Raw genomic sequence first — 15,635 nt, forward strand, 5'->3', positions numbered from 1 at the left:
AGTAATTGAAACTCTTTATAATAAAGTCGAAGAAACCCCACGATTTTTTTCGTTACAGACATTGCTTAGATATAGCGGTACGCGACCTTGGCTGCAACTGTTGCATACCTGTGGGCTTACCTGCAGCTGTCTATGCCGAGGACAACATAACCAGTGGTTCAGATGTCGTCGATGTGCACTAAGGGAGCCTCGAACAGGCCCATCGAGGGTCTACCGCATAGCCGAATATACGTACACCAACCAAATATGTTGCGCTTACCAACGCGCGCCCCAGTCTTCCGCAGCCCGCATAAGACTTAGAGCATATAACAAAATAGGTCTTGGAGCAATAATGTAGTAGAGGACAGAGACAGACCTAATAAGAATGTTTAGCTTCGTTTTCTAGGTTCTGAAGCCTCTGTAAAAGAGGGCGCGTGGTGGCGACTCCGTCACGAGTACCCATTTTGGTTGGCTTTGATGCGCAGCTCACGAGCACGTAGCCAACAACAGTCCTTCGCATGACAGTAGTGTCTTGTGAATACTGACCACTCCATACCGAAGGCTTTGATAATGGTCGCCTTCTGGTTAATGGAAATTGTTTTACGTTTTTCTTCTCGGCTGCTTGGCCTTGTGAAACCAGCGGGACCTTGATACCTTCAAGCACACCAAGCGTACTGCCAAACGGGTTTAACCATGTTGCACCCAAGTTGCTCATGCCATGAGAGAAGCAGGGCGCACTCGCAGCTGACCGTGTGCAGAGAGGAGGTTGGAGAACGCGCGTACTGCAATTTGACACGTCAAATTTGTGCGGATTTGTTTGGAACCGTGAAAAATTGACATACCTCGAAATGACCAGTGAGATTCATTGGAGGTTTATTATATCCTGTTGTAGGAAAATTTAATTTCGTAAAAGGAGGAATCGAATACATGCACTTGTATGGAAGATTCCGAAGGGCGAATGGACATTGCTTCGTTATATCCAATATTACGTTATAAACCTTTTCGTGCGTTATAGCGAGGGGTTCGACTTACACTGACTGCGTTATAAAGGTACAGGTGAAAAGGGTCCTCCTGTATTGCGAGGAAGTTGTTATCGCTCATACTACCTGTTCGATATGTGTACCTACCTGAAAGGAAATGTTCACGTTAATAGGAAAACGGTATCTTAACATAATTGAGCAAGGGAACGCACAAAGAGAGTCGTAATGTAACGTCACAGCAACCATGACGTCTCGCTCCACCATCCTGAAACGAACAGCGCAAGAGCATAGAGTAGCACCGCTGCTCCAGGGCAGCCGACGCGCACAGTACGCGTCCCGGGAGGGAAGTTAGCATTAAATGAAAAGCCACAATATGGAGGCTGACGGCACCCGTGGAGCCACGTGACAGGCCACGTGCCTCGCGCCCCTGCACTCCCCACCCCTCCCCTCATGCCGTGTTCTGGTTCGAGAGCCGATGTAAATGGCCATTCTGCCCGCTCCGGCTCAAAGCACCGCGGTATCTTCTACAGAGGCGGCGGAGAGGTCGGGTTGCTGGAGAGGATTTTGGGAGGGCAAGCGGCGTACTCGGAATGGGGATTGGGGGGGTGCTATTCCTGCACTGCAGAGAGAGTGACTCGCGGATTGGGAGCGGGCGCGCGCTTTGTTAGGCGATGCTAATCGTGGCTGCTTTGTGCCTCAAATTTGTGAGATTAGAAAATGATTGTTGCCGAAAAAGGCAGAAAAGAAGAACGGGGAAAAGTCGCCGTCGGGGCGCTAGGGCCATCGACAGAAGAGTGACATGGAGGTGCAGTGTCGTGCTGGGAAGGCACCGTGCTGTACAGTTCGTGCATCAAGTTGATCCTGTGAACTCCTGCCAACTTGACATCACGAGTGGTTCTTATAATTTTTATTCGCATCCTGTACCAAATTTTACTTATCTTTTCCCGCTCCGTTTGCTTCCTGTTATGGCCACGGCATCGTTGGCTACTTGTGTTCATTATTCGACCCTGAATACAAAATGTATTTCAGACAACCCGGTGATGTGTAGTGAGTTCACGTTTCAGCGGAGAAGACTATGTTTGAGTATCTTTTTAACTGTTTTCGACATCCAGTAAATGCCTTGAGGATTATTTAGCACGTACAGTCGCCGTGTGTACACCCTGTCGATGAGGCACAGGGTACAGTTGGTTACACGATGCACATCATAATTTATTCACTGTAACGAAAACAACATAAAGGAGGGCGGCTTTCCTTTTCCAAGTAACATGTACACGGAAACAAACACTAGACGAAAGGCAAAATCAATTATTTATTTCCAAGGTTACAAAACTTTCGTTATTTGCGCAGCACACAGTTCTTTCCGTGGCCTATACTTCCAAATTTGCATAATCCATCGCATTCTGCCGTATTATACCGCTTCTGTCTTCGTTTCCGGCCTCGTGATATCTAGGTGTTCAACGTTCAGTGAGGCAGTCACGTTGCCCAATCATCTCCTTTTGTTTTCCATCAAACAACGACCGCCTCTACACATGACACAAATATCATATGTCAAGTAAAGGGAGATTTTTCTTCTTATCGGTTAGAAAGGTGTTAACAAAGCGTAGTTGTGTTTATAAGTGCCGATGCGTAGATGGGAGCTGCGCTTGTAGCATGTTAACCGAATGAATTTTTTTTCCAACAACGTCCTGCGCATGCGCCAGGCCTCATTTTGTTTTAGCCGACTATGGCAGGCGAAAAGGGGGCGAGTTTGCAGCACCGCGGCGAACTTCGGGACAATAATTAGGTGCAGTGCTAGCATCGTCTAGGCCCTTGCAGAAGCACGCGTAGCCCCTGCACGTACCGGCCCCGAGAAAGAAGACGCGGTCAGAGTCGCCAGCCTGTTTAAGTCACGAATTAGACACATCAAGTGTAGCAAGGAATGTGCTCCCACAGATAACTCACCCCTATCTGCTCTGACTAGGCGAAGCCAGTGCTGCTCTTGACGGCCCACAAAATAAGCCTACCACTTTTTCAGAAATGATGACAGGGAGCTTTGGCGACCCGATCCGCCGAACGTACTACTTCGCCTGGCGGCCACTAGAGGCGCGGGCTACTGGAACAATACCGAGCCTAACTTCACATGCTGCCCACCGTCTCTTCTCATCCTGTTCACGACGCAAAACCCGCTCCTCGTCGTACTCCGTCAGCAGCGTAGTTCACTCACGCTATTGCATGGTCACCTTCTGTAAATTATCTGTTCTGTCAGTCGTGTACGTGGGACAGGAACTCTCACCGCAGACAACGACAACACAGACACGTTTCGTTCGTCGCTTCGAAGACTGGCACCGCAGCGACGACCACAGAAATACCGGCGCCCCACTGCGGAAGCACCCGCCACTGTTCGCGCACGAGCCAGTGGTCATTTAAGCGCCCACATCAAAGCCGATAATCCAGAGTAAACAAGCAACAGGCACGCGACACACAATGGCCGCCGATCGCCTACTCCCCCCGTCCCCTTCGCCTTTCCGCCGATTGCCGCTACCTCCCATTGCCTCGGGGGACCACGCTTTCACCTCGAGCTGCGCGCGCGCGCACACACGCGGCGAAAAGTGCTCAATCATTCGCAAGTGCTCGCTCTGCGCGGAGTAAGACATTCCTCGCTTTCCCAGCACCCCACGGCGAACGCTGCTGCTGCATAGCTAGTCGGCCGGTGGCCATTATTTATTATTTCGAACGGCACGCACATAGCGGCGCCGCTGCTTGCTACTCTTCCGGACCTCTCGAGAGTCGCCGCCAAGTGTTAGGAACCCCTCGAATTGGGGGCGGACGGAGGAAGTGGACGCCGGGGGAGGGGAGGGTTCAGTAGCTGTCGGATATCCCACCTCGGGCCTCTGAAGGAGGAGCAGGCGCAAGCGGTTCTACCGTTTTCTCTCGAGTGTAAAGAGAGGGTACAGAGACGCGAGAAGAAAAATTGCATTAGCGGTGCTAATGCTACTCTTTACGGAAAATAAGAATGCCGCAGATGTATATGCGCAGTCAATGTTTGTTTTGATTTCGTTGTATAACCCTTGACATTTTGCCAACCTGCTGCCCAAAATATTCAGTGTGAGTGGTCAATCAGGAATGGCGCTTTTAAAATCGAAAGATGCCGTGACATTCAGCCCTCTTTGTTTCCAATCCGTCTCATTAAAGCTTTGCATAAAAATTTCAGGTGGTTGTGCTGCTAATTTTTTTTGAAATCGTATTAAGATGGGCTCGAAGGTATACGTCGTTTCTCACAATCGATCCATATTTTAACTAAGACCTTGCCTGAAGCCCTATACTGAGAGCCATGATTGCAGTTCAGGGCTCAGTTCCAGTGTAAATGTCAATAGCTCTCGGCCCGATGGCGTTAATACACTGGTTTTCTACAGCAGCACTGGTTTTCTACAGCAGCACTGGTTTGCTACAGCAGCATTGGTTTCCAAGCAAGCGCATGCGGAGCTGGTAGACACTAATGTTGCGAATTTTATGCAGTACTGTGTGTGGAAATTCAGTCCATGCATGTTATTGATGCTTGGCTTATCTGAGGCGAAAAGAAAAAAAGGTCGTTGGCCCGTATCGTGCATGCCACAAACACTAGCCATGGAGCCCTTTGGCCAAGCTTTACCTGCGCCAGTCAAGATGAAATCATCATGATAATCGTCATCATCATTATCATCTGTTTTATAATTTCAACTTTGCATGAAGCGTCACTGTCGGGAGACGGCCCCTTCAGAAGAGGAAAACTCGGCACCCGGGCTGCAGCCCGTGCCAGTCAAGATGAAATCATCATCATCATAATCGTCATCATCATTATCATCTGTTTTATAATTTCAACTTTGCATGAAGCGTAACTGTCGGGAGACGGCCTCTTAAGAAGAGGAAAACTCGGCACCCGGGCTGCAGCCCGTGCATCAGAAGGTGCCCATGCTTTGAAAACAGCGACAACTCTAGCAGGGAAAGTCGCTGTGTAGGGGCGGGTGAGGAGGTAGTGTTACGGTGGGACCCGCGGGGTGTCGTGCTGTTTCTGTCGTTCAGGGAAGTGAACTAAACGTTGGCGTTTATTTAAACCCAGCACGCGATCGCCGCGGTGTCGCAGCGAGCAGGGGGATTCGGAACCGCGGCGGTGAGAAAATGACGCCCCGCTGTGCCTTTGTACGCGTGTCGTACTTCGTACCTATCTCGATGTACCTCGATGAACGAATGCGGGGCGACGGCGAAGCGTGCAGGAGAGCGCCTAATAGAGGCCACGCTATTCAGCAAGGCGTGAAAGTCAGCTCCTCTGGTTCGACTGAGGGGCTAGGTGCGCGCAGCGACTGGGACGGACGTGCGGTGACATGATTTTGGATGATGGGCCACAGGCGAAACGGCTGCTTCAATGCCTGCCCCTTGCTCCAAGCACCCTTTCTCGAGAGGGTAACGAGAGGGTGGTCTCAAGAAGAGTGGCTGGCGTTGCGGGAAAACCCCCTTCACATTTTTTCCCATGGTCTAGAGTCGGGCTCCGTGCGCTGGCTACGGTTGTCGAAATGGGATATTAGGCGTACAGGAGGAATTGATGATTCAAGCTGCTGATACTACTACTACTACTACTACTGCTGCTGCTTATGGATGGATGGATGATGATACTACTGATGGATATTAGGCGTACAGGAGGAATTGATGATTCAAGCTGATGATACTACTCTTACTACTACTACTACTACTACTACTACTACTACTACTACTACTACTACTACTACTACTACTACTGCTGCTGCTGCTGCTGCTGCTCCTATTGTTACTACTACTACAACTGCTACTACTACTACTAGTACTACTACTACTACTACTACTACTACTAATATACTAACACTATGAGAATGACGGGACCACTGCTGCTGGTATTGCTATATTACACTACCGTCACTAGCAGCAGTGCTGCTACTACAGCTACCCCTTTCTTTTTTGCAACGGCAGCTGCTACTACTACGACTACTGCAGAAATAGATCCGTCAGCAACGCCACCTCAATCATACCCACTGACCCTCCTTGTGCTCTTACTTCCGTCTACTGCAACCAGGACTCCTACAGATGCTACCACACCAGCAACTAAATAAATCCATTAAAATAACTGGCGTTTCATACGCTGCTGTTGTCTTCTCTGTGGAAACACAACCAACGGCAAGAAGAAATAAGAACCTGTTTCCGTCCACGCTTTACGATCCGTCCTGCAGCAGGCCTGACGAGGAGGGACCCTTCAGCGTCGGCTCTCGCCGAGATGAAAAGAGAAGGGCACTGCGCTAACGCGCACGCAGTCAGCGTTGTGCTCAGCCGTCCATCTTCATTGCGGCCAATCGAGCCTTCATGCGAAGCGAGCTGACGTCATCGCGAACCGGAATAGCGCTTTGTGGAGCACGTCTGAGCCGCGTAGCGACGCTTTCTTCGACACTGAAGTTGTGTGCTTTACTTTCTATCGCCGCTGCCACATGCTGAGCCTGCCACGGTGTGCAACAATTGTAACGTCTCGGCACATGCACATACACTTGCGGTCAGAAAACACACGGAGCATGCCACAGCTTTCCAGCTTCCATGGCGCCCTATTCCCATCGAAAGCCTTTCGAACCTGCGAAATTTCCTACACAAAGCCCTCGAGAACCGTCGGACAACTTGAACTTCCTTCGGTTCTGTCTTCAAACTCAGCCTTTGATTAAACTCGAGATTTTAAACTACTGTAGATTCAAATTAGATCTTAGCTCTTACAGTCGGAGAGTTCCCCCTCCTCCCTTCTCTGTCCAGAGAGAGAGAGATAAAGAGGTGTGGATTGTTTTTCGCAACACTTTATGAGCCGCCGACTTTGCTGCGGTAAGCTGTCACAGGCCGGGCCAGTCTCCGAGGGCGGTCGCACAGTTCATATTATATTTCACTACCGCGCGTGTGTGCAAGTGCTGGTTACGCGCTTTAGTTTTAGTTCCACGCTGTGAACACAGAGAGCGGCCATTTTTCTTTCGCGGTGCTCCCGCTCCCAGCAAACACCGACGTAAAGTAATGTGCAGTCGCATGAAATACTCGACGCAGGCATAAGCCGGGCTTAAGTAAGCCGGGCTCGCAATTACAGTCCGCGTCACCCATGTGTAAAGAGCGCTCGAGCGCTATAGTGCATTCAATAAAAACTGAAATTAGACTGCAACCACCGTATTTGAGGTGACGTGATGGGACTATTTTTTCTTATGGGTTCTGGTGGCTGCGTTTCCAAACAAGTTTTTTTTTTTTTTGAGAACATGGTACTGCTGCGGCCAGACAAATGGGGCTCAACACGGTTTTCCTGTATAAAATTCCTCGCTTTGTTTACTAGGCGTTGCTCCTCATGATCGCCTTGCACAATGCTTATACGCCTTGTGCTTCAGTTCGAGCGCTTTTGAAGCATCCGACGGGCGGTACGCATACTCCCGTCACTTCGCGTTAAAGCACGAAGAAACTACACGAGTGTCAGAACACGGAGTCGAGACGATGGCGACGAGAATTGTGACGTATGGTCGGGCTTCGTGCCTCCGAGTGCGAGACCTTGCGCGCTCTGCACGATGGGAGAGGGGGGAGGTGAGAGCGCCAGCTCCCCCTTGGGAGGAACCCGCAGCCGTAGGGCCCCTCTTCTTTATTGGGCGTAATTGTTGCCGTTTCCTCAATCAGGCGCCGGCGGCGGGGCAGCCAGCCAGCCTGCATGCCCTGTGGCCCCGCACACAGGCCAGACGGACGCGTCGCTTGTGTAACCGGTGCTGTCGAGCGACAGGCGCCGGAAAGCAGCGGCACTTGCTTTCTCGAAATCACAGATATTGAAGTCGGCGCGGTTCTGGAGTCGTTCAGTGCTTTGTGGCGACTGCTAGCTACGTAACTCCTGAGTCGGCTAACAAAGTGTGTGCAAATATAGAGGAAGCCAATGAAAGAAAAAAAATTGCCACCGAGGCGAAAAAAAAAAGTACAATTTTGCCCCTCTGCCTCGCCACCAAAAAATAGGGTTAAGCATGAAACGATTCTTGGGGAGTCAGGAGAGGAAGCCATAAAGCTACTGTTACGCCTCCACACTTAGCTGTTTCTAACTGGCCGGTGCTCGTGCACAGGCAAATCTATGCTAATCAAGGAGAGAACAGCTAAGGCACCTGTCATACGTGGATCGACCTTAGCTCGTGGCTTGAGAATCTATTGCCTTCTCCTTCGCTAAGTGTGACTGCATTCAAGGGTGGATTTATGGGTCATGCTTGGAAAGGGCAGTTGTGGAGAAGGGCATTTACATCTGAACCGTGTTTTTCTGTTAGTTTTTATTTCTTCAAAAGAAAAAAAAGGGTTCAATATGGTTTTCCTATTTAAAATATCTCGATTGAAAACCGTGCTAAACTCCAGGAAGGTTCACTCTGAGGTGGAAATTTATCTCTAGTTCCAGAATGATAAAATTTTTCTTCAGCGACGCATTTCTTGTTTGCTTGCAGATGAGACAGTTACGCAGGAGTCGGAAATAATCTAACGAATAATCGGAGCACTAAACACTGCATTTTTTTTTCGAACGAGATGGTCTAGAGAGTATTGGATGCCCTTCACCAATTCATTGTTCGGCTGGCGTGAAACTTCTGGAGGAAGAAAGAGAGGTATAGAAAATGAAATGGTATGAGATGAACGTTAAGAACAAAACAATTGAAAAAAAAAGAGACAGGCAAGAACAAAAACATGGACTGTTAGGCATGCTAAGTTCATGACTGCCGCCGGAATTTTGGTTCAGTGCGGTAGCGTGGCGTGCGTGACAAAACGTGCAGTCATGGACAAAACTTTGCAGGATGCAGATTCGCAGCAAAAAACATATTTCTGCGATGCCTCGCAAGCCAGGGTAGACGGAGACCGCATGTCTCGTTCTTCTTCTATGGATTTCGTTCACGTGCTATGCCTAACTTCGCCACAATAATTTTTTTCCCCGCAAATCCGCATCCCGCAAACTTTTGTCTACACGACTATAAATCACGGAAACTGATATCGGCAACGGATAAGCAACCGTTGCCTAAAAAGCACGACAAAAAACCAGTTGTGAGTGGTGCTCTGTACCGTTCTCTTCTCTCGTGCGTGTGTTTGTGTGGTTTTGGCGCCTTTAAAGTACGTGACTGCGCCGAAGTAAATTTTTTTCCGCACACTGGAGTCTCGTGACATTTTGATTGAGATAGTGCTTGAAGACAAACACACAGGAAAGCTTCGTGTGAATGCTTCGAAAACGACAAGGTCGCAGAAATAAAATCTCGAAAGTGGAAGCGGGACCTCATGCCGCATCGTTTTGTTTGCATCGATTTCTTGAGTGTGCCTCCATTAACGCGACATCGTTAAAGGCCCCGTTACGCAGAAAATCCAGCGTCGGCATTGTGAGCGAAAAATTAGGGGCATGGCTCTGGTAGGTGGTCCTCAGAGAGAAACTTAGGAGGCAGCTGGGCCACCTAGGTCACATGACCTTGCGGCGACATCACAACCTGCCCACAGAAGTTTGTTTCCTCGCCTATTCTTGCCCGCTTCCGGTTCCTTAACGTTACACCTATCATTTTTCTTTCCATAGCCCGTTGCGTTGTCCTTAAGCTGAACGCTTTTTGTTACCCTCCACGTTTCTGCCCCGTAGTCGAGTACTGGTGAGATACAGCTGTTGTATACTTTTCTCTTGAGGAATATTGGTGAACTTCCTTTCACAATATGAGAGAACATGCCATATGCGCTCCACCCCATTCTTATTCTTCTAGTTATTTCCATCTCGTAATCCGGATCAGCGGTCGCTACCTGCCCTAAGTAGACTTATTCTCTGAACACTTCCAGCACCTCGTTACCAATTGTGATCTGCTGTTCTCTTGCGAGACATTTAAACATTACTTTGGTTTTCTGCGCGTTAATTTTTAGACCCGGCGTTCTGTTCTGCCTGTCCAACTCATTTATCAAGCTTTACAGCTCCTCTCCTGAGTGACTTAACAAAGCAATGTCATCAGCAAATCGTGAATTACTTAGGTATTCTCCAATAACTCTGATCCCCGACTGTTCCCAATGCAGGCCTCGGAACACCTCCTGCAAACAGGCGGTGAATAGCATTGACGAGATCTTGTCTCCCTTCCTGACACCCTCCCTTATTGGAATTTTATTGCTGACTCTATGGAGGACTATGGTAGCTGTTTAGTTCCTACACATATCTTCCAGTATTTTCACGTAGGACTCTCCTACACCTTGATTCCGCAATGCCTGCATGACTGCTGAGATTTCCACTGTCAAGTGCTTTGTAGTACTCAATGAACGCTATAAATAGGTATTGGTTATATTCTGCGCATTTCTCTATCACCTGATTGATAGTGTGAATATGGTCTGTTGTCGAGTACCCTTTACGAAAGCCTGCCTGATGCTTTGGTTGATTGAAGTCTAAAGTTGCCCTGATTCCATTTGCGATTACCTCATTAAATACCTTGTAGGCAAGCGACAGTAAGCTGATCGGTCTGTAACTTTTTGAGTCCTTGACGTCTCCTTTCTTATGGATTAAATAAAGTTAGCTTTTTTCCAAGCTTCTGGAATTACTTTCTTGAATTACTTTTGAGTAATTAAATTTCTTCTAACATTTAAAAGCTAATTACCTTTTGGAACTGGAATTCATGTACAACCGAAATTCAGAACCAGGTGCATGATTATAGTGGGCGTTAATTTATTTTCTAACCTGTCGCGATTTATCAGCGACTTTGAAAATTGCTGTTCACGTAAGCAAGCTGTCGGAAAATGTTCATTTCTGTTAAACACACAGAAAATGTTCAAATGTACTTTACTTCGTGAAAACTCGCCTTTTAAAGATGCTGCTTATGTGCCCTACTGTTTTCCGTCGCAGCAGACAATGGCGACAGCTTGCACCCGCTAGGACTGGCTTTCTGGAATCATCGCGAATACTGAACATGACAAGCAACTCTCCCCCAAGTTCACGTTAACCCTTACGATGCTTTCGCTTTCAAAAACAGCCCCCAGACGTGCCTGAAGGCACCTTTATTTAATGTACACCTTATCTGGGGATTAATCCACGACTGTTATTAGGAAAAAAATTGCGGTGATTTCGTCTTAAGCTAGGAAATCGCTGATAGGCGTAGCACACTTCCAGAACGAGCCCTTAGAGTCAGGCCGGAATGAAGCGCGAACAGCGCCTGTGAAAAAAAATGGCGGTGGTTTAGCTCTGGTTAAACCTGGAGCGATGCGATAACTACAGCTACAGTGGAACGCTATGCTACGTACTGTGGTCTCCAGTGCTCTCCTCAAAAATCACAATTCGTACATCTCCGCCCCTCGCAGAGATGCAAGACCCCAATACTTCTCTCTCTGGCTAGTGGACCCATACACGAAGCCACTGAGATTAGAGTCCTCGGACTATTTATTCACCAGAACCGTCGCGCTGACACAACCATAGCCAAGCTTCGCAAGGTTGGCGATCAAGTGGTCCGCATGGTCCGCCGCGTCTCCAACAAGCGTGGGGGCCTCAGAAGTAGGGATGCGATGCGACTCGCCCATGCTTTTGTGACGAGTTGAATTCTATATTCGACTCCATACCTGCACTTGCGCAAGCATGACGAAGACATCTTGGAGGTTACTCTCCGCAAGATGATCAAAAGGGCGCTCGACTTCCCGATCTCTACCTCAAATGCGAGGCTCGTTGTACTGGGGGTGGTGAACACCTATCGGGAGCTGCGCGAGGCGCACCTCACTAATCAATACACGCGTCTTGCCCGGACCGTGTCCGGTCGTCGCCTACTGGGCCGGCTACATATACAACATGACCATCACATTGAGGAAAGGGTACGAGCGCCAGAACTATGGCGAGGTGCCCTCCGTATTCGACCCCTTCCTACCAAAATGGACAGAGAGAACCACAATGGACGGCGTCAGGCACGGGCGAATGTCCTGCACCGCCATTATCGCTCCAAACACAGCTTTTTTTATGTAGACTTTGCGGGCCCACATCATTCCAGGGGAGGATGGCACACGGCCGCAGTCTTTCACGAGGGAAGACAGGTGAACGGTCTCAATTTTAAGGCACTTAGCACAACCCACGCGGAGGAGGCAGCAATCGCCCTAGCCGCCTCCCACGCTGAATCTAAATTCATCATATCTGTCTCGCGAGGGGCTTGCTAGAATTATGAACTGGGCTGGATAACGCGAACAGCGCAACGAATACTTCGGAGAGCAGCTCGGGATCAGGGCCCCACGACCCGATTTCTCATTTGGACTCCAGGCCACCAGGGCCTACCAGAGAATGAGGCCGCCAACTCGGTCGCCCGCGCACTCACTAACCGGGCCCCCGACGTAGACCCTACCGATCTGGACCAGGACTCCTATCCTCTGTTAACTTTCAAAGATATCTCCGCTTATTACCGGTACTCGCACCGTCAGTACCCGGCTCCTCTCAAGGGGCTAGGGAAAGCGGACGAGAGAATACTGCTTAGACTTTTTACTAACACTCTGCTGTGCCCAGCAGTGCTCAAACATTTCGACACTTCTTTCTTTGGCCTCTGCTCTTTCTGTGGGGAGGTGGCTGACACGTTCCACATGGTCTGGGCATGCCAACGCAATCCTTATCTTCCGACCCTAACCCCTTCCCCTACCCGAGAGGACCGGGAGGTGGCCATGCTCAGCTGCCTGGACCTACCGGCCCAACAAGCCCTAGTTCAGCGAGCTCGAGTGGCGGCCCAGACCAATGGGGTTCCTGAATAAGGGACTCCACCTAGTACTGTAAGGGGAGCGGCCCACCAGGGAGTGCTCCCCGCGCAACCTCTCTGCAATATTCAAATAAATGCTTTCACCACCACCGCCGCCGGCAGCAGCTGCTCCGCACCACGTGACCAACCACGTGACGAACCACGTGATCAGCATGGCAGCGCAGCCACGGCGTGGCGGCGCCGCCACGCTGAAGGCTCGAAATGCTACCGTAATGTAGCTATGGCTACAAAGAAAGATATTTGTTTCTTAAGCTACAGTGTACAACTAGTCTGATTCATCTATCTGGCTAAATGGCCTACCGAAGTGCATAATAATAAACAGGTTGTAAAGGAATATCTCGCTACAAAGTACAAAAGCACTACATATCCGTGTTCGCGCTTCATTCTGGCCTGACTCTACAGAGCGTCTAAAAGGGATGTAGGTTGCCCATGCACTTTCGTATGAAAGGACCAAGTGGATGATATAAAGTGGGTCAGAGTTCTTGTTTTTCTGCTCCTTTTGTCGTTGGCCATGCCCTTTATTGTCTCATATAATAATAGCAGATAGGAAAGCCCATTGATGTAATTTATGAAACATGTGCGCCCGTTAGCTGCATCAAATCATTTAACAACGCTTATATGCAACCGCTATCTTTTTTTACTTGACGCATTCAGCCTTCGATCTCTATATTTCCCAGCTTCATGAAAATGCTATGTGATTCTGAGTTAATTCTGAACTTTACTATGTTTTCTTTCCGAGGCAATCTGCTCGTGCCTCTAAAGAGAAATGAGAATTTTGCGCTTCGAAACTGCGATAGTGAACATAACATAAAGCGCAGCTATGGAAACAAATTTAGACAGACTGAGTAGACAGCCCGAACGACAGGTTGATCATTGGGTGTGTAGACAGATGCTCGTAAATGCAATAGCGCACAGATACATTTAATGCTCATTTAGACCCGGAAGACGTAATATCCGCGAACAGTACGAAAAGGAAATTTCGGTGCACTGCAATGACCTGTCGTCGGCGATGAAAACAATGAAATGAGTATTTTTCAAGCACGCGATTCCGATGAAACCATATGCTGGGATGCTTTGCCGGGTAAGCGCCCGCATCGGTCAGTATTTTGTCCTCTTCATTCATTACGTCTCTCTTTTCTTTGTAAACTTCTATGGTCGGCGAGTATTTGTTCTTCGCACTCCAAGGGTAACCAAAAGCGGAAGTCTCCGGATGGAAGCATTGTGCATGCCTGTCAGTATGTTTGCGATGACACAGTCTTGCGTCATGTCGAAATAGGTTCTCAAGTTCCCAAACACAGCTCTTTAGTCTTGTTATTGCCTGCTATGCCGGTGAGGAATTCAACGTGCACGCTCCTCTGCTCTCCAAAATGCTCTTCGGCCAAATCAAAATCTCCTTTCCGGAAGACTGCCCTCAAATAATCCTGCTGCCGACGTTCGCATATCGGCATTTTTCCAACCCCAACTTGCCTCTCCTGGTTCCAATCTATACTCCCCTCTCTCGTCTGCTGGTATTTCTATGTTTCTCGTGAATTCATTTTTTTTTTCCTGAACGCGTTCGCTTGGATGTTTGCGACATCTCCCTTGATACCCCGTTGTTTGCGTTTATTTGTAAATATTTAAACACGGATTTCAATATCTGAAACTGTGTTAGACTAGCTTCTTTTATCGTTGCAACAAGGTATAACACATCAGAAGTTTATCGTGGTTACTCTTGTTCTGCGCTTTCTGTCTAGCTCTTAAAGTAACAAATTCCCCAGTGAGGTAATCTAGAGTAGCAACAACCGACAACCATCCCGACGCAGGAACACTACTGGGAAATGGATCTCGTCGGACATGATTTTCTAAGGCGGGGACGTCATCTGGCGGAGATCGGATGACGTCCCAGATAGATTTGTTTGCTTTGCACTGAGGTCTGTTGAATTTTAGTAGCTTCTCCTTGGTTTGAAGGTCTGCACCTTTGAAGTCGGTTTCAACGGGCCCAAGGGAATATAAATGCCTGATACCACAGTGAGCAGCTTCCCTACAACTGAGCTCTCCGACACTGATACGATAATGTTCATGCTGCGCTACGGTGCACAGAACGTGTACGGCACACATTATTTTTTTTCCAGGTAGACAATAGCTGTGATTAAATGACTGCGAATATTTTACCAGCAGAGAATTAGGCGAATGTTTCTTTGGCAGCATCACGTCAAGTGAAAAAAATTTTCCTTTCTTCAAAAAAAAAAGAAAAAAAAGAGTACGCGGCTGACGTTCCTGGCCTGTTCATTACTTTGAATAAGGACATTTCTCCTCTCTGTACTTTTTGTACGTTTTGACCTTTTGTAAATGCATGTTTCGTTTCCTTTCATACATTCTTACGAAAAGTTCTGACCGCCACCAATCAGGTGTCATTAGGGGGGTATAAAACATGTTTTTGCATTTGCTAATTGCGAATGACATATCAGCCTTTCCAGCTTACGGCAATAGAATTTGGGAAAGCAGCTTTTGTAGATGAGAAGTGCAACAGAGGTCAGCGTATCAGGGTGAAAGAATAACATGCACTGTTGCCTAAGACGCATGTGCAGAGTGGCAGGCAGCGTTCACATTACTCGAGCAAGTAAAGTCACAAAAATCGTAGCCTCCGAGTCTGTTTTATGCATTCCTGGTTAACCGTGCAATTCAGTGCGCGGATGTTTTTAATAAACAGGTTTTGTTTCTGTGTAGTTCCTATTTGTTTCGCATATACTTTTGAACCTACTATTTTACTGGGTGTAATGGTGACAATTTCAGATGGCGCACAGAGTCTGATTGGCGGGCCATTAAATTATCTTCCCCATGTAGCGCACACGGCCGCCCGGAGCTTCTTAGCAGCTCAGATTTCCATCGTCTCTCGGTGCAAATAATTGAACAACTTTCTGTTACGCGTGTCACATATTCCAAAATGTTTAAAATTCCATAGAAAACACTAATG

Source organism: Amblyomma americanum, chromosome 3, assembly GCF_052857255.1.
Source record: "Amblyomma americanum isolate KBUSLIRL-KWMA chromosome 3, ASM5285725v1, whole genome shotgun sequence".
Taxonomy (NCBI): domain Eukaryota; kingdom Metazoa; phylum Arthropoda; class Arachnida; order Ixodida; family Ixodidae; genus Amblyomma; species Amblyomma americanum.